Genomic DNA, 19,441 nt, shown 5'->3' with positions numbered 1-19,441 from the left:
TTGTGCGGCGCTGGCTGTGTCTGTACGCCCACAGTGGCGACTGGGCTGTGACGAAGCGCTCCGCATCGCCCTTCCCAGGAAACACCCTGACGCCTGCACCTACCTTACAGGTTAAAACCGGGGAGGCACAATGAGAAATAAGGTTTTCAAACTCCGTGTAGGAGATGGCGATGTGGCAGAAACCAGCCCAGGTGGACGCTGCAGCTCAGCTGCCACAGTGACATCCTGGGGGTTTTGTCCCGTTCTGTGAGAAACTGATCCTTGCAGCTGTAGAGCTTGTTCCTCACCAGCCAAGGAAGGGGAACATGGAGTCCCGAAGGGGAGCCGGGAGTGTCTGTCCTGGAACAGAGTGTCCTCTCCGGTTTGGTTGGCATCCCGGCTGCGCCCGTGGCTCCCAGCGAGGCTCTGCAATGGGCAAACGCTACCGGTTCCCTTTGAAAAGCACCAGGAGCTCGGTCAGCAAACCGGGAGCGGGAACCGCAGCCTTGCTCTGCCTCTGTCTTTTGGGAGATCTTTGGCTCACGCACAGCCCGGACAGACGCACCGCGAGCTCGTTGGCTGCCTTTTTAAGTACTCTGAAGTCACTACGCATTTGCCCTTCATCATGCAGCGATCCAACATTTAAAGAATACTCTGAGGAGAATTGTTCCATCAAATTCCATATTAGTGAAAAAAATTTTAAAAAATCTGTTTTCCTTTGGGAAGCCGCCACGTTTTCACAGCAGCGTTCCTCACTGTTTGTTTGGAGGCGGCTCCCTTACAGCCGTTTCCTGAGCCCTGGCCTGTGTCCCGTGCACACGTGGCTCCTGCTGCTGGTGGGTCCCATGCCCCCATCCCATCCCTGTTCTGCCTCCAGACCCTCCTCCTCCCTTCGGGGTCACAGTTGCAGCAGGCGCTTCCCTCAGCCCTGCCAGGCTCGCAGCTGCCTCCATCGCTGCACCCTGCGGCACCTCCTGCTCCGTGCCTCGCGTCCCAGAGCCCGACGCCACTGGAGCTGTTGGAGTCGCACTGGCACCCAGCTACTGCTCAGCTGGAAAATTAACAGCCAAGTAATCCAGCTGAAGGTGCAAGGCAACAAACAGAGGCATCTTTGCTTTTTAGGTGCTCCTGGAGCTCCTTGACCTCAACTTCACGTGAGATCAGTTCTTTGTGCAACATCCTGGGAAGCGACAGCTCCCGCAGGTTTATCCCTGTTTAATGCTGTAGCGATGCTGAACTGGGGTCACAACTCTGGCTGAGTGAGCTGTTCCCGAAGCGAGTGTCGCCACCAGCAAGTAAAGTGGCCCCAAACGGGGCTCACCGCGTTTTCCCGTGCTGATGAAGACTGCAGACTCACAAATCAGCAGCGCAGTGTTTCATAAGCCACCTGGGGGTGTTTTAAGCGTATTTGGCCATCTCACCGTTCTCAAGTTTCACCTCTCGAGGAAGGCGGAGGCCTGGGAAAGCTCTAACTGCGATGCCTCTGGGTGCGCAGGAGAGTGAGCTCAACACAATGCAAGAAATGCATCGTTTCCAACAAAGTTCTCTCCAACACACACTCACTTTTAAAAGGTTAAACAATTCCTGCCTGCACTGCGCGACTCCCCCACCAGCCCCAAGCAGGCTCCGCTCAGCGCTCCTGCCAGCACCGAGCAGTAACCATGACCAACCCACCTTGGGGCTGTTCTCAAAAATGCAGTTTTTAAATCCCAGTGCCATTCCTAAGCCAGTACCTGTTTCCATGGAAATAGCAGCACCCGGAACGCTGACACATTGCAGAGCGAGCTGCTTCAGCATCTGCTCCCTGCAGCTACCAGCGACTCCAAAATAAACCCAGCTCTGGCTGCTGCCAAACTGGTTTACCAGGCAGATCAAACAGAGGGTCTTCACGTGTCAGCCTGGCCCAGGTCTCGTGAACAACACGCATCGGCAGCTACAGCAGCACACAGCTCAGCAGACTCTGGTTCTAAGAGTCATCTTATAGACAACCTTTAATATACATGAGGATGCACTTCAGGAGAAGCAGGTGACAGGGCCAGCACACCTTTCCCTATCTTTTCATCCCATTCCCACCCACACTTCCTCACCTCACAGTCTCGCAGTGCTGGCCATTCGCACTGGTATGGATGTGTCTAAGCGTGGTAAAGATAAGCACCTCCCTCTCACCACAGCCCAACTCTGAGCCATAGAGGTGTGAAAAAGCCAGCATTTAGACCCGAATTCCATCCAGATTTACTGACTAGTGATCTCTTTTGCCAGCCAGGCCCAGTGCCCTTCTAGGGGCCAGGCTGGCTGAACGTCAAAGCATGTCTTGAAACTGGAAGGAAAAAGAAAAGGTTACAAGAAGGCACCAGTGGAGAGCTGCTACGGCACCTGAACCGTGGTCAGGGCACTGTCCAAGTTGCTCGGATCATTCTGCAATACATTCTAACACCGCAAGGCTTTAGTAAAGGAAAACCCAAAGCCTTAGTTCTCCGTTTCATTCCCTGCCCTTTTGTTTCAGTCTACTAATCAAAATCATACTGAAAGCTGTAATAAAATCAGAAGCCATTCTTTGGTGAACAGCAGACGGACAGACACACGCAGTGCCAAGCTGGTTTCTGGCACAAGGGTGCTGATTCACACTGCTGGGCTTCAGCACTCTGCAAGGATCATGTGTGAAGTGTCTGATTGTTCTGGGCATCTTATTACAGCTTGAAGCAAGGAACAGGCTCCTCCAAACGGAGGTTGAACTGCCTCTCCTGTTTTCCATGCAATATGTGCGTGAGGGGCTCAGCCAGCCAGGCTGGGTGCCTGAAGTGAGGCAGGACGGATCCGGGAGGTGAAGGGCTGATCTGGCTCTAGGCAGATCATTCAGTAGGGCCCAGTTCACGACACTCTCCGTGTGGGCATCCAGCAAGCGTATTTCCAGTGAAGAAACGCATCCACTCTTCCAAAGCTCTCCAAACCTGCGAGAGCTGTGTGGGTTAAAGAAGGTGAGGTGTCTGCTTTCTCTGGAGACAAGGCTCAGACCCCACAGTTCAGATCCTGCAGAATAAAAGGGTGAGTAAAAATAAATGCACCACAGACTGTGGCAGCAGGGTTCTTGGATGAATGGCTCCAAGTGTCTCATGAATTATTTGCATCCACTGAAATACAAAAAAACACACAGCACTGTACAGTTTCAAAGCACAGTACAGGTATAAACTAATTAACATCTAACAGCTGCAGTGAGGAGGTGAATTCCTCAGGCACCGGAACTGATACCATATCAAAAGACCAAGAAAATTCTTGCAATTGCCCCATTTCCTAAAGATTTCAAATGTAAAACTACAAGAGACCAACACCCCTCTGCACTTTGCATAAGTAACCAAACTGTAAAAGCCCCAATTACAAGAGGCTGTGGTTTAAAAGCGCTCACAAGTCCACATGAATGCTGTGATGCCAAAAATATTTTGCCCAAGGTTAAACTGAGAAAATACATATTCCTAAGTCATTTTTGATCAGCAAGTGATTGCAGTGCTTTGTTTTTATGCCCAGCCCTGAAGAGAAATCTGACTTGAAGAGACATTAGCATACAAATGGGATTTGAACTTTCAAAGCTTATGCAACTGTTCCTCCATTAGGACAACTCAAATCAATTCGGTGGGGAAAAAAACAGAGAATAAGTCTGTGTTTCAGTTTAAAACACTGAGTGCTCCCTTATACCTCAGAGACATCGAGGAAATCTGAAGCTAGTAAAAATTCAGGTTGTTGAGGAGGGCAAAGAATACAACCTGAGTTCATTCAATGTTCTCTCCACCCGTGTTGGTTTTTCCCCTCCTCCTTGCATTAAATGTTTCCTTTCTTCTCCCCCAAAAAAGAGGTGGAGACAAAGTTTTCCTATTCAGATGATTAGATCCAGTCTTCAAACCCAGGAATCGTGAAATGAGAGGGGTGTTTATCCTGCTAAATGGGAAAAAGCTCAGCACAGCCACGACTACACAAATTCTGGCACCTGGGCGAGGAGCAGGAGAACAGTGCGCAGTGAGCTGAGGGCTTGGCTGTGAGGCTGAAGGGCGACTCCAACAAGTGTGAGAAACGCAGGCGCCTCCAGCAAAAGGGCACAGGAATCACCCTGTTTATTCTAGACCAAACAGTTTAATTCTGTATGTGTGCAGTAACCAGGCTTTGCCAAGACTTTATTGGAGTTACACAAATCCCACTCAAGCAAAGACTCACTGATGAACCTGGTTTAGTTTAAAAATCAGCAAAACCAAACAAACTGGTGGGCAGTGTATCGCCAAAAGGTAAAAAAAGGCTCTATGTGAAAGAAACTTAAATAATAGCCACATCTTCCAGAATTTCAGTAGCCGCAGAGAGCACTCTGCTTTAAACACTTTGAAGACTCAAGCCACAAGATTAAATCAGATACTCTTAACAACTGCTGTATGTATTTTATTAAATGTTATCACTGTACATTTTCACACAGATAACATCATAACTGGTGAAACACCCAGAGCCTGCAGAACAAAAGCTCTCCTGTACACCAGTGTTTTGCAACAGAGCATTAAACACTTCCAGTGAATCACAGCTAGATCTGCCTGGGAAACACACGAGGCTGACTCGACTTCACACACCTCATCGCACTCCTGCTTCAGCTGAACAGTGATACACACAGACCTCTGCAGAGACAGGTTTACCATCTCATTTAAACTATAGATCACCTAAAAGGCTGGGCTAGATGTGAGACTGGGTGCTGTGTGTCACCATGGAGCGACTCAGTGTTCTGCACCAGATGGAGCTTCCTAGCTGACTCCAGGGTTAAGGAGGCAAGTACAGCAGTGGTTTAAATGGAAAACACCCCAAAGAAACCCAACTGGAGGCGAGTATATGTCTACCTATGAGCACATCGGGGGATTTTCAAGTCATCCAGAAAGAGGATGATGATACAAAAAACGTCATGCCAACACAGAAACCGTAACACTCCAATTCCTCAGCCTGTACCAAACTGCCTCCACGCAGGCACAACAGGATTGCTAGCAGGGACACTCTACAGTTTATCTTCCCCAAACGGATTTGCCCACCTGTGGATGCGCGTTGCTGTCTCTAGAGGGTTGTTCTACGACAGTCTTCAATGATGCCCTGTGCTAGATCAAACATAAAGGTTCGTTTAAATGTGTGCTTCTACAGGGGGATGCGGCACCATCTGAGTTCCAATCCCTGTCAGCTAAAGTGTAAGCAGTGAGAACAGCAAGTCTAGAGCTGCTCCTGGACAGACAGATTGGAGCGCAGACGTTGAGGCACAGCCTGGAAGCTGCTTTTCACTTAAGTCAAGTGCATGGTTCTGTTAAACAACAGATTAAACAGATATCTATTAAACAACACTGATTCTCTTCAGATAAGCAGAAGAAACAATCGCTGGAAATAGGCAATTTTAAAAATATAAACCTGAACAACCATTGTTGTGTTTAGACAACTGTCTCTCAGTCATATCAGGGTTGCTTTCACCTTGACAAAACAAATTGGACTGGAGGGCTGTACTCGGAGCGCCACGTAGTGCCCACAAGAAGGATGCTGACATTCCAGAGAGAGTATTAAAGGACAACCCCCCCAAATTATCCAGGGAATTAAACCCTTTCTCCTGAAAAACCAAAGCCCACAAGGCAAGACTTACAATTTAGCTAATGAAACAGAATTCTGCGGGATGTCCTGATCCCTACAGGTCCTGACACACAGAAGAGGAACCCCAGCAGCGCGTAACTTCTGAATTGGGCTGAGAAGCGCCGGGTGCTGTAGCTGGAAGTGCTACCTAGTTTCATTCTAATTACATGGTCTGAAAGCTCATTTCCACCTACCATTTTTCCAAACTCTGACTTTCTTGGTATCAGCAAGTGTCCTCCTGGGCTTTGCTGTGAGACATCACAAAGCCATCCTGCCACTCTAGTTCCTCTGGCTGGACGGACAAACAATCCCAACTGAGTTTTAACATGTCCAAGCTATCCTTTTTCACAGCTCTCCTTTTTCATATGCAAAACATTCAAGTTCCAAACACTTCAGTGCTCTAAACAAGTACAGCTGCCTGTTCTGGAGGAGGACCACACCACTTCCAAGGCCTTTTTGTTACTTCTTCTCTTCAGAAACTATGGTTAAGTCAGCTTTATCGATTCTTCTGCTAAATACTAGTCCTCTAGTCCTGTGATAGAATTCTAAAACAAATCCTGGCTTCACAGCAGCAGATGTGGCTGGTTTTAACAAGCCAATAAATATTGTAAGTGACCAGAGAGCTAGGACTTTTAGAACACGATTTAGGTTTAAAAGTTAAGCAGGGAGTCAACAGGTAGCAGAAAGAGAAAACATGCAGCCCCAGTGTGCGCTTCTGCCTGCTGCTGAACTAGAGAACAAGGTACTTCTGTAAAAACACTCCATTTTGAGCAATACCTGGAGAAGTCATTCTTATGTCATAATCTGCACTAGCCTGAGAACAGCAGAGCTCTGCCTAAAAAGCCTGGTGGATAACAGCGATTGCCCGTGGAAAGAAAAGTTGGATACACAAGCTCAATAGATGCAAGTCACAACTATAACCCCTTACATTTCAGCATGAGACGGCCAAGCTGCCTCCCTCACTTGGTAACGCACACAGCATCCTCAGGTTTCACACCGAAAGAGGCTGCCTGGAAAGAAAAAAAAGAAAGTGGGAATAAAACTCCACGCAAGGCTCCGCAGGCACCTTGGAGGAGCAGCTCCAAGCACAGAGCCAGCCCTGCCCCACCTCAGCACCCCCCCACCTCACCCAGGGGGTCGTTAGGGGTGGGATCGCCCCTCACCACCCCCCCTTTCCCTCAACCCCCCCCCCACCTAAGAGCTTCCCTCCCTCCCAACCTCACGGTCCCCCCTTCCCCTTAAATCTCACCCCTCAGAGCTCCCTCCCCATCACCCCCCCCCCGGTCTCCCCTCGTAGCCCCCCCGACCCGCTTTCTCCCACACCCCCCTTCCCGTCAGAGCCCCCCATCACCCCACAGCCCCCCTGCTGCCCTCTCCCCTCACACCCCCCCTTTCCCCTCGCAGCCCCCCCGTCCCCTCAGACACCCCCCTTCCCAGCCTCCCCATCCCTCACCCCCCGCCCTTCCATCCCCACTCGGGGCCGTTAACGGCGCCCCCCGACCCTTCTCCTCAGAGCCCCCCATCCCCTCACTTCCCCCGAGCCGTCCCTCCAAACCTCCCGTCGCTCGGGGCCGTTCCCGGCGGGGTCCCCCCCCCGGCTCGGGGCCGCTCCCGGCGCTCTCCCCCCCGCCCCTTCCCCTCAGCTCCCCCCCCCGGCCCCGCCCCCGGCGCGGCGCGTGCGCGCGCGGCGCTGCCATCCGGGTCCTGCGTGCGGAGCGGGCGGGAAATGGCGCCGGGCTGCGGGCCGGCCGCGGGGCGCCGCGGGGCCGCGCCGGGGCCCTGAGCCGCGGGCAGCGCCGGCAGCAGGTAACGGGGCGGCGGGAGGCGCCGGGGGGGGGGCGGCTGATCCCAGCGGCGGCGGCGCGGAGACAGGCGAGGCCGGCGGGGGCTGCCCCAGCGGGGGTCGGCAGGGCGGCCCCGCGCCGTGTCAGGGGGGCTGAGCGGAGGGTGTCACGGGGGCTGCCCCAGAGCGTGGCGGGGCTGGTCTGGGGGTGTCAGGGGGGCCGCCCCATAGGGTGTCAGAGGGGCTGCCCCACAGCATGGCGGGGCTGATCTGTGGGGTGTCAGAGGGGCTGCCCCATAGCATAGCAGCACAGATCTGTGGGGTGTCAGAGGGACTGCCCCATAGGGTGGCAGGGCTGATCTGTGGGGTGTTGGGCCACCCCATAGCATGACAGGGCTGATCTGTGGGGTGTCAGGGGGGCTGCCCCATAGCATGGCAGAGCTGATCTATGGGGTGTCAGGGGGGCTGCCCCATAGCATGGCAGGGCCGATCTGTGGGGTGTCAGAGGGGCCACCCCATAGCATGGCAGGGCTGGTCTATGGGGTGTCAGAGGGGCCGCCCCATAGCACGGCAGGGCTGGTCTATGGGGTGTCAGAGGGGCCGCCCCATAGCATGGCAGGGCTGGTCTATGGGGTGTCAGAGGGGCTGCCCCATAGGGTGTTAGAGGGGCTGCCCCATAGCATGGTAGGGCTGATCTATGGGGTGTCAGAGGGGCCACCCCATAGCATGGCAGGGCTGGTCTATGGGGTGTCAGAGGGGCTGCCCCATAGCATGGCAGGGCTGGTCTATGGGGTGTCAGAGGGGCTGCCCCATAGGGTGTTAGAGGGGCTGCCCCATAGCATGGTAGGGCTGATCTGTGGGGTGTCAGAGGGGCTGCCCCATAGGGTGTTAGAGGGCCTGCCCCATAGCATGGCAGTGCAGATCTATGGGGTGTCAGAGGAGCTGCCCCATAGCATGGCAGGGCTGATCTGTGGGATATCAGAGGGGCCGCCCCATAGGGTGTCAGAGGGGCTGCCCCATAGTATGGCAGTGCTGCTCCAGAGGGTGTCAGCAGGGCTGCCCCATAGCACAGCAGGTCTACCCCATAGTGTTTTGTCAGAAGGGCTGCCCCATAGGACTGCAGGGCAGTCTCATGTGGTGTCAGCAGGGCTGCTCCATAGCACAGCAGTGCTGCGCCATAAGGTGTCAGAGGGGCTGCACCAAAACACAGCAGTGCTGATCCATAGGCTGTCAGCGGGGCTGCCCTAGAGCATGGCAGTGCTGATCCATAGGGTGTTGGCACAGTTGCCCCATAGGGTGTTGGGAGAGCTGCCCCATAGCGACTTGGTAGGGCTGATCTGTAGGGTTTCCTAGGAGCTGCCCCATAGGGTATCAGAGGGGCTGTCTCATAGGATAGCAGGGAACCCCATAGGGTGTCAGTAGGGCTGCCCCATAAGATGGCAGGGCTGCCCCATGGGGACTTGGTAGGGCTGTTCCGGAGAATGCCAGTGTGGCCGGGCAGTGGGAACACCACCCACCCCGTCTGCTGTCACTTGTGAGGGCTGGAGTGGCCAGGGCCACTGCCGGTGGCGTGTCCACCACTGCTGTCCAGACCCGTTACTGGCACCCCTGTCAGTGGTGGGAGCGCGGTGCGAGGTGTGAGCGTGGGGCACACCGCACCAGTTGTCAGCTCCTGCCGTGGGACTGCAGAGCGCTGCGCGAGCCTCTTGCTCCGTGCGTGGCACTTTGGAGCATGCAACAGGACAGGTCTCCCTGTTCCTTGGCGACTGTTTTGGTGAGCTCGAGCCTAGATGTGCCCAGGAGGTTTCTTTCTCTGCGATGGTGATCGTAGCGCTTGTGCTGATACTAAGCCTGTTGTTTGTGGTGGGTGTTTTTCACAGTTTTCCGGTTGCTTATGGTGCACTTTTAAAAGTAATTTGGAGATTGTAATTATTGACTTTGCCTTTCCTGATAAGCTTCCGCTGTCAGAGTACAGCGGTCCACGAAGAGAATCTCCGAGCAGAACTATTACTCTGTTACCCTGGGCGAGTCACAGCCTCTTTTGCCATTTCTCCATCAGTAAAATGGGAATAATAATACCTCGGAGAGTTGTTACAAGAAGTAGTTAATGTTTGTAGAGGACTTAAAAGACCTAAGTGTTATTAATTAAGCCCCATGACACATTAAGGTAAGAGTTAGCGCACCAGGTTTACACATGGATGAACTGAGGCAGGAAGAGATTATGATTTAGCTAGAGTAACACGCTGGATCTGTGACAATAGCAGAAAACAAGTTGTAACTGCTTCACGCTGTAGGCACAAGTGAACCGCTCTGTGTAACAGATATGCTTCCAAGATTATTTGCCCCTCCCTCGCCCCCCCCCCCACTTCCAATTTTAGGCTTTTCTACTTCGGAGGCTTTGCCTGTGTGACTTCCCGTAGACTGGCTAGCTCCAAGGACACTTGTGGCTTGCCCACTTAAAAAGAATTTCAGCAGTTTTCATAACGAGATGTATGCTCTAGGACACAAGCCAAATCCAGGCTTCAATTCCATAAAACATTCTCCACTTTTCCCCTGAATACATTGTGTGGGACTTAGTTAAGACTTGATCCCGTTCCAGTCGGCGCCGAAGCTCACATTCCTGTTTCATCTGAGAAGGTTCTCGTTAAAGAAAAGCTCCTCCTGTCAGTCTGCCCCAGAGATGTAGTGGTGTAGTTGGGTCGTTTTTCTGAAGATGTAAACATTCCACATGCAATGTCATAACTTTAAGGCACTTTTCCATCTTCAGTCTTCCACTGCCAGTGCCGATAACTTCCCTCAACTGTTGGATGCCCCAGTGCGCTGACATGACGCTCCTGCAGGCTGAACAGCTTTAAGTGGTTACAAAAAAGTGAACTCAAAAGGAAGCTTAGTCTTCATCTTGCAGAGTTTTTCTGTACCGTATGGGCTTTTGTTTTCTTTGATCGCTTGTGATGCTGCTGAGGTTGGCACCAACAACAAGGCTTGCAGAAGTCTTTAAGAATTGCATTTGCTCATCTAACAGTTTTCTATGCAAATATTTCATTCGCGTGGAGGAAACTTTTTCGTAGGTGTAAGTGGAGCAATAATGTGTAGACTTGTGCAGCTTGTAAGAGCTGACACTGGAAGTCAAACTGAATGGTTTTGGCAAGAAGAGCTTGAACAGGGGGGTGGTCAAGATGACCCCCAGAGTTCCCTCCCAACCAGCCGCTCTGCGGGGCTGTAAAAGCAGGGTGTATCAAGTAGGACTGGAATTCAGCAGAACTTAAAAAGGAAAGGGCACTTCTAGCCATCTGTGTTCTCTGACTGGAGCTTGGGATTTCTTGCCCATTTGAAGGAGTGACTGGACATTCCAGAACATCATCATGGTGATTTCAAGATCCCGGCTGAAGCTGGTGTAATTGTATCACTCAGAAATTGCCTCTTCCAGTTTATGGCTGCAGCTTTTCCCTGTCAGACCCTGTGCAAGCTCTCCCTGTCCACATGTTCTCAGCCCCGTCTCCCTAGGGGAGCCAGCTCCTCTCGATCGTGGCTTTTGGACTTTGATAATGTCAGCAGAGCACTAGTAGGATTATCCTGGAATTAAAGGCTGCCGTCCCCCCCCACTCACTCCCCCTGTGGCTGCATCCATATTTCACGCTTTCTCAGGTGTGTTCCTCTCAGGCAAGTGTCTTTCTGATTCATCACTGAGAGCAGATCCTATATGGTTGTTCTTACTCTTATTAGCCCAGAGAGTAAAGGACTGAGCCTGAATGAAATTCTTTCACTTGCTGGCAGCTTACGTCGCCACTGAAGTGTTGGCATCAGTCTCTTGTAAATTGTAAACAGAAGATTGCTTTTCAGATACTGTATAGGAGGAGTTCATTTGATGTTTATACATCCCAGTTAAGTCTTCAAACAATGCAAATGTGCATCCTAGGTGCATAGTTGATTAATCAAACCGTTAATGGATTACAGTTTTTAGGAGCAGACTATTTAAATTGAGTCCTGCTGCTGTGATCCCACGAGGGAGCAAGGAACTGTTCTCACGTGTGTGTAAAGAGAGTGGCTGTCCCGGGCAGGATTCCGACCGCGTTGTCCTGTAGAGCACGTTGAGATGTGGTTCATGTGCAGGAGCAAGGTGGAAGTTGCAGTGCTGCATCTCTGTCGTGTAGAGGCGAGAATCCCGTCCCGTGAGGTACTCGGAAGCTGATGTATGGGTTGTTCACATGGCAAGCTGCCTGGGTGGCCGTAAGTCAGTATTTTAGAAAAACAAACATTTTTCATTCACAGGTGAAGATGTTTTCAGTAGCACTTGAAACACTGAGTATGAAATCGTCCCCATCTAAAGCAATCCTTCCAGAGGCTGGGCAGTAGCTTCCCAGAGAGCAGGCTTAACTTTTCCTAAACAGATTACTTCCAAATCAGATCAGTTTCAGTAATTACTTTGATTAAGGTCCTCTTAACAGCAAAAAATAAGAAGTTCTTCCATTGTACCTCATGATCCAAGGAAAATGCTTGTCAAGATGGTCTGGTGTAAGAATATAACCCATTGGGTGTCAGTCTGGAGCATATTTTCACCCCTGCCAGTGGTGTCAGGTGTGGGATCTGACAGATTCCCTGGCTGCCTCAGTTTCCCTATCTGATGGGTCGGTGTTTATGGCCACGCTGAGGTCTGTGGACGAGCCCAGGGGAAGGAAATGGGCAACTGCTGGTGGACGGGATTTGCTCGGCAGCCACATTGATCTCTGCTGTACTGAGACATAAGAAATACAGCTCCCCACGGGGAAAGCTTTGTGAGAGCCCAGCCCCATCACTTGTGTTTCTATGCATTGAGCTCAAAGTAACCCTACAACCAGCATTTAGGAAGCTGCCTACCTGTTGTGTTAGATCTGACGAGGATCCTCCAGCCCCGAATGGTGCAAGTGCCAGAGTTGCATGTCTCAGAGATGATGGAGATTGGAGTTATCCCTAATGGCCTGAGCTCTGTCACAGTTTCTCTTTGCTGGATGAGGAATCAAGTTAGAAGGCACAATACTCTTACAGCTGTGAACTCCTAATGTTTGTTGTAGCAGTGTAACTTTAAGTACAACATTATCCTGAAAATAAGTAGAACTAAAAGGAGCTGTTAACTCCACTGGAAAATAAACTATGGAAACTTACTTAAAGTAGCACAAAGTAGCTAAAAAATACATCCTGCTGTTCATTGCCAATATAACAAGCATAAGTGAGAGAAAACACGTCTAAGACCAAAACATTTGGATTAGAATTTGCCTGTAAATTACTGACTTTATTTTATGTGCATGAACAAACGTGGTGGCCACGCAGCAGGCATGTCGTTATCAGCAGAGGAAGGCTAGGAAGGTGATAGTGCAGGGCATGTTGGCATCTTGGAAGCCTCATGGGAAAGAAAAGGAACAGCTAATTGAAGTGAATAAAGTAGCAGGACCTCACATGAAATCAGAGCAGTTGTTCTAAGCAGTTCAGCTTTAGCTGCACTGATTCAGTCTAAATCATGACTCTATTTACGTTAGGCCATTACAAAAGGTGATTGTTTGGATTCACCCTGTGTCTGAGGAGGCGTGAATTAGAGGAAGGTGGGTAATTCAATCTAAGGGTTAGGCTGTACCACAGGGACTTGCTTGGCACTGCGGTGCCAGCACGGCTCCTGTAGAGACCCCTGCACTAAGCGGTTCCATTTGGCAGCATGAGCAGAGCGGCGTGTGAGCTCACCAGGAGGCTTGTCACCCCAGCCGTGTGTGGTGAGGGAAAACCAGTGTCCCCTCCTCCTTTCGCATTTCTGACAGGCAGTGTTGAACTGGGGGAACCTCTGCCTGAGCCACAGTAACAGAAAATTCCTTGGTCTGGATGGAGCTGCGAGGGCACTCGGTTCCTGCTGCAGCTGATGTGGGTACAGTTATTTCTTATCCCATGCAGTGGAATTTTGCTTCATCCTTCCTCGTCTCCTCTAGGCTTCCTCTTCTGTAGTTTACATCTCGGAGCCAGTGCTTTTGAAGCATTCACTCTCAGGAAGGAGTGGGCTGACTCAAGGTAACAGCAGTTCTGTCGTCTCCTTTGTCCTCCCTTCGTTTTCCAATCCCCTTTTCCTATGAGAGAACACTGAGTTGCTTCTCTTTTCTCCCTTCCCCAGGAAATTCTCTCGGTTTTGCCATCCTCAGGGAGCTCATTTAGATGCAGCAGCCTCCCCTTTATACCCAACAATCAGGCTGCTCACACGATTCAAATCCATCACCTGGGAGGGAGCTAAATTCTGTAGGATGTAGGTGCCTGTCCTGCAGTGGGGCGGCTGTGTCCATGGGGTCTGAGATGCAGGGAAGAAGAGAATCTGTCACAAGTTCAGAGGTGGATAAAGAGGATATGAGGAAGCTCGTTAGGAGTAGTTACATGGGCAACAGGTTTGTAAGAGGAAAAAGTATACCAGAAATAACTGAGGTAGTCTCTAAATAGCAGAAATATCTACGAGAACATTAAAGGTACTTAGGGGCTTTGTGAATACTAGATTTAAATATAGCGTATTTGATTGAATAACCTAGCTCAACTTATTTCACACCTTAAACTCTTGTCCAGGCCAGGTAGTTGTAATTAAATCAATTTAAATATGCTTGGAAGAGGTTATTTGTTTTGCTTAATGGGACAGAACTGATGAATATGCAAGAAAACAAGAAAGTTAGTGGAATTCTGATACTTCTAGTTCATCTCCTTAAAAATATAGATCTGGAAGAAACTTTTGACTACTTGAACGTAGCTGAAGTGATGTTCTTAACCAACTGTAATTCATGGATGTACCTTAGGTTCATGTTGCTTGGGGAGCATAGAGCTTCCTCACCGAGCGCTCAGCTGGAAAAATGGGCTGTATAGATACAGTCTGGGGTGATGAGGTATCGTGCGTAATTGTTATGCTTGATTACCCTGTTGGACTTATTTGAAGATAATGCTCTTTTGATAGTGGATTGGGTTGTTTTATACCTGGAAAGCATTTGATAATGTTAAATGTAAAGATGAACAGTTAATATAAAAGTATCCAGAGTCAATTAATGTAATAGGGTTCCAAACCATAAACCTGTGTAACATCAGAAAATAACCTTTGTCATTGGTGGTCTGTGCTTTCAGAATTAAAGGTATTTGGAGAAGATTACTGTGTGCTTTTTCTCCCCTCTGTGTTTTGTGCTCCCCTGCAGAGCAGGTGCTGGAGGATCAGAGCCGTGCGTGTGGCTGTTAGCGTGCTGCTCACTGGGATCTGAAAGGCTCCGCGCCTTCGTGTGCAGATCGCTGCTGTTCTGTCAGAGTTACTGGGGTACAGGGGTGAAGGGCTGCTTCGTTCGGTGGTTTAGTTTTATCTTTGAACTAAAGTAACTGTGCTGATAAACCCACTACTGTTGTATCAGCTCAGTAAGTGTTGTCTGTCTTCATCTGTGTTGGCAAAGCATGGTGCCAGAGGGGCGGGGCTGTGGGACGTGTCCCTTGGTACCCACGCTGTTTGCAGCTGTCAGAGGTTTAACTCGATCTGGTCCCCTGTCCTCAGGGGTTGAAGTGTATTCTCCAGTTCACTTTCTGTCAGGACTCCAGCTGGTGTGCTCCGAGAGCGCTCCCTTACAGGAACCAAAGCACTGTAGGTGGGATGATGCAAAGATGTGTTTCAAAAGCTCTCACAAAATCCAGGCTGAAGAATCAATGCTGGTTTATGTTAAGGGATGTCTCGTGAGAGGGCAGAAGATGCCATGCCACTTGTAAAGCGTTTGTTTGTGGTAAGCTCTTGTGAAGGAATAGAGGATCACACAGCATGGATAGAAAAGGGGCAAATCTGATGTGAAAAGACTGTAAAGGTGGGCTGAGAGTCCTCAGCCAGCCCCCAGAGGGTAAAAGCAAACCAGGTGCTGGTTCCATAGCTCAGCTCTGGATGGACACATCTCCTCACTCTGTTAATTTGGTTTGTCAGAGATGATTCTTTAAACTAATCGGGGTGGTCTTTGTTTGTCCTCTGTGTCCAAAGATAGTTTAAAAAGCAAAGTTCTGATTTGCTTGTTTTCTGTATGGTACTGAGAGGACGAGGGGAGAGTGGTTTCCCTGTGCCACTTTAATGTGCAGGTTTTTAAATACGACTTCATAGGAGTTTTTGTCCCGTGTGGTGCTCAGGGACAGGTTAACCATTTACGTGGATGTTGTGCTCAGCATTCTTCTTCAGACTGAATTTCTGAGTCATTTTATTGTTCATGCCATAAGTGAGGATTCTTCTTAGCAAGATAATCATGAGCTAAAATAATCCAGCTGGTTCTGTGTTGGCTCTTAAATAGCAGAATTGATAAAACTCTGTTTTCCCACAGACTTACGTTCTTTTGCGCTCTCTGGACCTCTCGGCTCCTGCAGCACCTCCAGACTTTCTCTCCCTGGTATTCCAAGTATCCCCCTCCCGTTTGCTCTCCCTCTCGCTGGTGGGTGGGTTTGTGTGCTGGCTGCGGGTTGCTGGGTGGTTGATGTGCTGCCCTGTCTCTGCTGAGGAGGTGAGCTTTCCTCCAGGGTGACAGGAGACAGGATGGAGCATGTCTCCGAGTAGCCAGAGCAGTGTGGACTGGGCTGTGGCCATCTGTCACTTGTTGCGGATGCTGGAAGGATCTGTCTTGCCCACACAGGTTTTGATTTTCAGAAAACTGGTGGGAACTTGGTGTGTTTGAAATTTCCCTCCCTCTGTGAAGTTGGGTTGATATTGGTCAGTGGGTTCGGTGTCTGCCAGGGAGGACTGACAGACACGCGGACAGTTATGGACCGTGCACTTGTATAAGCTTTATCTGTAAAATAATCAACTGGAATAGAAAAGCTTATCAATGTTTGTGCCACAGAATGCAGCCCATCAAGAAGTATGAAAGCAAATGGAACCCGTGACATAAAATACTGTTGCTTTAAAAATGTGTGACCAGATGGTCTTTGTTAAAATAACGTGCCAGAAAGTGAAAGGGAAATTTCAAATCCGAAGAGTTTCGATGATCACATCCACAAACCCAGAGCCACGATTCCACAGCAGCTGAAGGGTCTCTGCGCTGCCCAGTCAGTGAGGTGGACCAGGCTGCCCCAGCTCTGCAGGGTGAGCTCCTCTCACCAGCCTGTAGGGAACAGCCCTCTCCCACGGGTTGCTGAGAGCAGCTCCGGAGCACCATCCTGGACAAAGCTGCACCGATAGCGCCCGTGACGGTGCCAGGGCACACACAGTCCTGTGGAATTCGCAGGCACACGTGGGTGATCGTGGTGTGATGCTTTATCCCTGCGCCCCAGGCTGGCTGCTTTACAGCTGTCCTTTCCATGCCAAGAGTCATATGTTTTAATTCCACCCCTGGTTCCTGTGATTCTGTGTTGAAGCAGAGCTGTTTACTATGGCTAAGCAGGGTTTGTGGAGCCAGAGCTGCCTCCAGGAGGGCAAGGTGTGTGAATTCCAGTGCAGTGTGTGAATTCGTTACCCGCAACACAGACGCGCAGCCTCCCCTGTTGCTGACTCCAAAGCCTCTGGGGTTGCCAGGTGTGCTGAGCTGCTGGCTGGGGCTGCCTGGGCCTCTTTCAGAAAGTAACCCTGTGCCTCGTGCATCCCTGTCAGCAGCATCCATCATGCTGCAGCTCCTGCCTTTTTCCCAAACCTGAACTTCCCAAAGGAAGGCGCCAGACAAACACTGCCTTCCTACTCCACAGAGCTCCTCCTTGGTTGTTTACAGAGCTGTCTGCTACTTCATAGCCACTGATTCAGTATTTCATTGCATCTCATGCATTTTAAAGTGGCAGGGATGGGTTAGACCAAACTGGAGGCAATTGTTTTGTGAAATAAGTGATATTCAGGGCAGAATTGAAGAAGAATTGCAACATTACAGTTTGTGTGCAGATCAGGTTTGGCTTACAAATGCCTACTGCTGTTGGTCCTTGTGCTTGTTGTACCCTGTGTAATTGGAATACTGACCAGGAACTTCCTATCGCTTTCTGCGGAATAGTCAGTGAGGTTTAGAGTTTTCTTGTGGACTCTTCACGAAAATAAAATAGGGGGAAAGAAAATAATGAAAGAGAATAAAGTGTGTGAAGCAGCCTGGTTGTGGTGGGATCAGCAAGGTCCCTGAAACTCAACTACAGAGCTTTGGAACTGAGTTAGATGCAGGTTCACAATATCCTAATCTTCTGTTTTTAAGGGTATGTGTGAAAACATAATATCCCTCACAAATTAGCAAAGCTGTTAAAGTTTAGCACTTATTTTCATGTCACTTTTAGCTGAAGTAGATGCAAAAATTAGCAAATTAATCTCAGAGACTGAAATTCATAAGAATCAAGTTATCCGTGCCCACAACAGGCCAGAAAACCCTGTGAAAAAGTCTGGTTTCAGTCAGCACGTGGCTGGAATGGAAAATGTTCCATTTGAGACTTGTATGGGTACAAGTACATGGTGACTGGTACAAGTCTCGCCTGTGATGGCATTTTCTGTGTTTTTAACAACAGAGTTGGTTGATTTCTTTGTTTTTACATCAGGAAAACCAGGTGGGAAGGAGAATAACAGCTGTACCTCACAAGGCAGAGAGCACAGATTAAGCTGCTTTTGAAGGCTCTGAAGCCATACTGTGCACCAAGGAGAAATGTTCTCCTGGGCAATAAGAATCATATTATCATTTAAAGAGTTTGTGTCCTACAATAAATATAGTCTGCTGTTTTAGCAGCCCAAAAAAAGGCCAAAAGAACAGCCAAAAAACGTTATCTTGCCTTTTAAAATACAGCAACCTGACAAAGTCCCGTGGAATGTGTGATTGTGGTTCTCATCCCGCAGGAAGATGAAGGCAAAGCAGCGCAAGATGAGGTTTTTGGGTGAAGTTCAGCAAAATGCAGACCTTGCAGAAATTACTGGCTTCTTGTAACACCAGAGTTACGCCATGACTTCTGCAGTCTGACACAGACTGACATGGGCTTACTACTCGTATTGATTTTTTGGGTTGGTTTTTTTTGAATTAATGAGGTAACTGGTATGGATAAGAGGAATAATCAAAAAAAAGTAACTAATGAGGATTTTCGGTGGCCAGACACCGTCCTGGAAGGTCTGTTTGGGAAGCATTCAGCAACCTGGCTGTAACAAGAGGAAGATGACTTCCAAAAATAGGCTCCCTGTGTGCCTAGCACAGCATGGATTAAATGTCCAGAGAGCTGAATCTGTCTAAAGACAGCTGCTCTGTCCCTGGATCCCTGGAGGAACAGTGCCAGTTCTACTGGAATTTGTTACCTGCTCCTCTAAAACTTGAGCACCCCAAACCCACATTTCAAGCTGTTGCTACTGCTGGTGAGCTCTGTGGTATCTGACGATGACTAATGTCAAGTTCTCCTCTTGGCACCATCGGAGGTGGTGAATAGCATCTTCCGTGGGCCGCAGTGTTTGGGGTTCTGCTGAACTCCTCTACAATTAACCCAGCTCTCCATCTTTTTAGTTAGTAGTCTGACCCAGACTGAAGAGCCTGAGTTAATGGTGAGCACGTGCCCTCAGTTGCAAAGAGAAAAATATCTTGGCCAGGAGGAAGTGAACTTTCAGTACCAAGCCATCTCATGTAATCAAAACAAAGCCTGGCTAGCAAAGCCACGGCAAAACAATGGTGCCTAGAAATATGATTGCTAGAGCAGAGAAATAAAGTGACAGGATGTCTATTTTCTGTTAGGGCCAACGATAAATACCTGCCTTCTTCATTCTTTTGGCAAAGTCTTGCTTAGAAAACGTTCCTTTTAGAGGAGATGTTGAGTTTCAGGAGAGCAGAACTGTGTGCGTGAGCTCAGGGTAGCAGCACTGAGGGGCTGTGGTTGAACAATGGGGGCTGACACCCGCGGATCTCGAGCGTGATTCTGTTTTGGATTGTGGTGACTTAGTAACCTGAAAGATGAAGAGGGGAGTAAGAGGTGATTTCAGTGAAACAAGGGAAGTGTAGAGGTGCCGTCTGCATTGCGTCTTTGCTAGCTATTGCTAACTGTCTTTTAGTGGAACTTGTGGTTTCTTTATAAATCTATGCAGATTTCATAACCAAACACCACCATTTGAATAGTCCATTATTTTGCTGGTTTTATGAA

General features: G+C 49.5%; 1 protein-coding gene across 1 annotated transcript in view; it reads left to right on the top strand.

Annotated features, from left to right (window-relative positions):
* Nucleotides 1-7,278: 7,278 nt before the first annotated feature.
* CTDSPL2 (CTD small phosphatase like 2) overlaps nt 7,279-19,441 on the top strand; it is a 35,891-nt gene continuing 23,728 nt past the window's right edge. Inside the window, exon 1 of the mRNA XM_069866656.1 lies at nt 7,279-7,407. The gene's annotated coding sequence lies outside the window, so the exon portion shown is untranslated. The remainder of the gene's footprint in view (nt 7,408-19,441) is intronic.

This window comes from Phaenicophaeus curvirostris, chromosome 12 (genome assembly GCF_032191515.1).
Source record: "Phaenicophaeus curvirostris isolate KB17595 chromosome 12, BPBGC_Pcur_1.0, whole genome shotgun sequence".
Lineage (NCBI taxonomy): Eukaryota > Metazoa > Chordata > Aves > Cuculiformes > Cuculidae > Phaenicophaeus > Phaenicophaeus curvirostris.
This window is presented reverse-complemented; position numbering and strand designations above follow the sequence as displayed.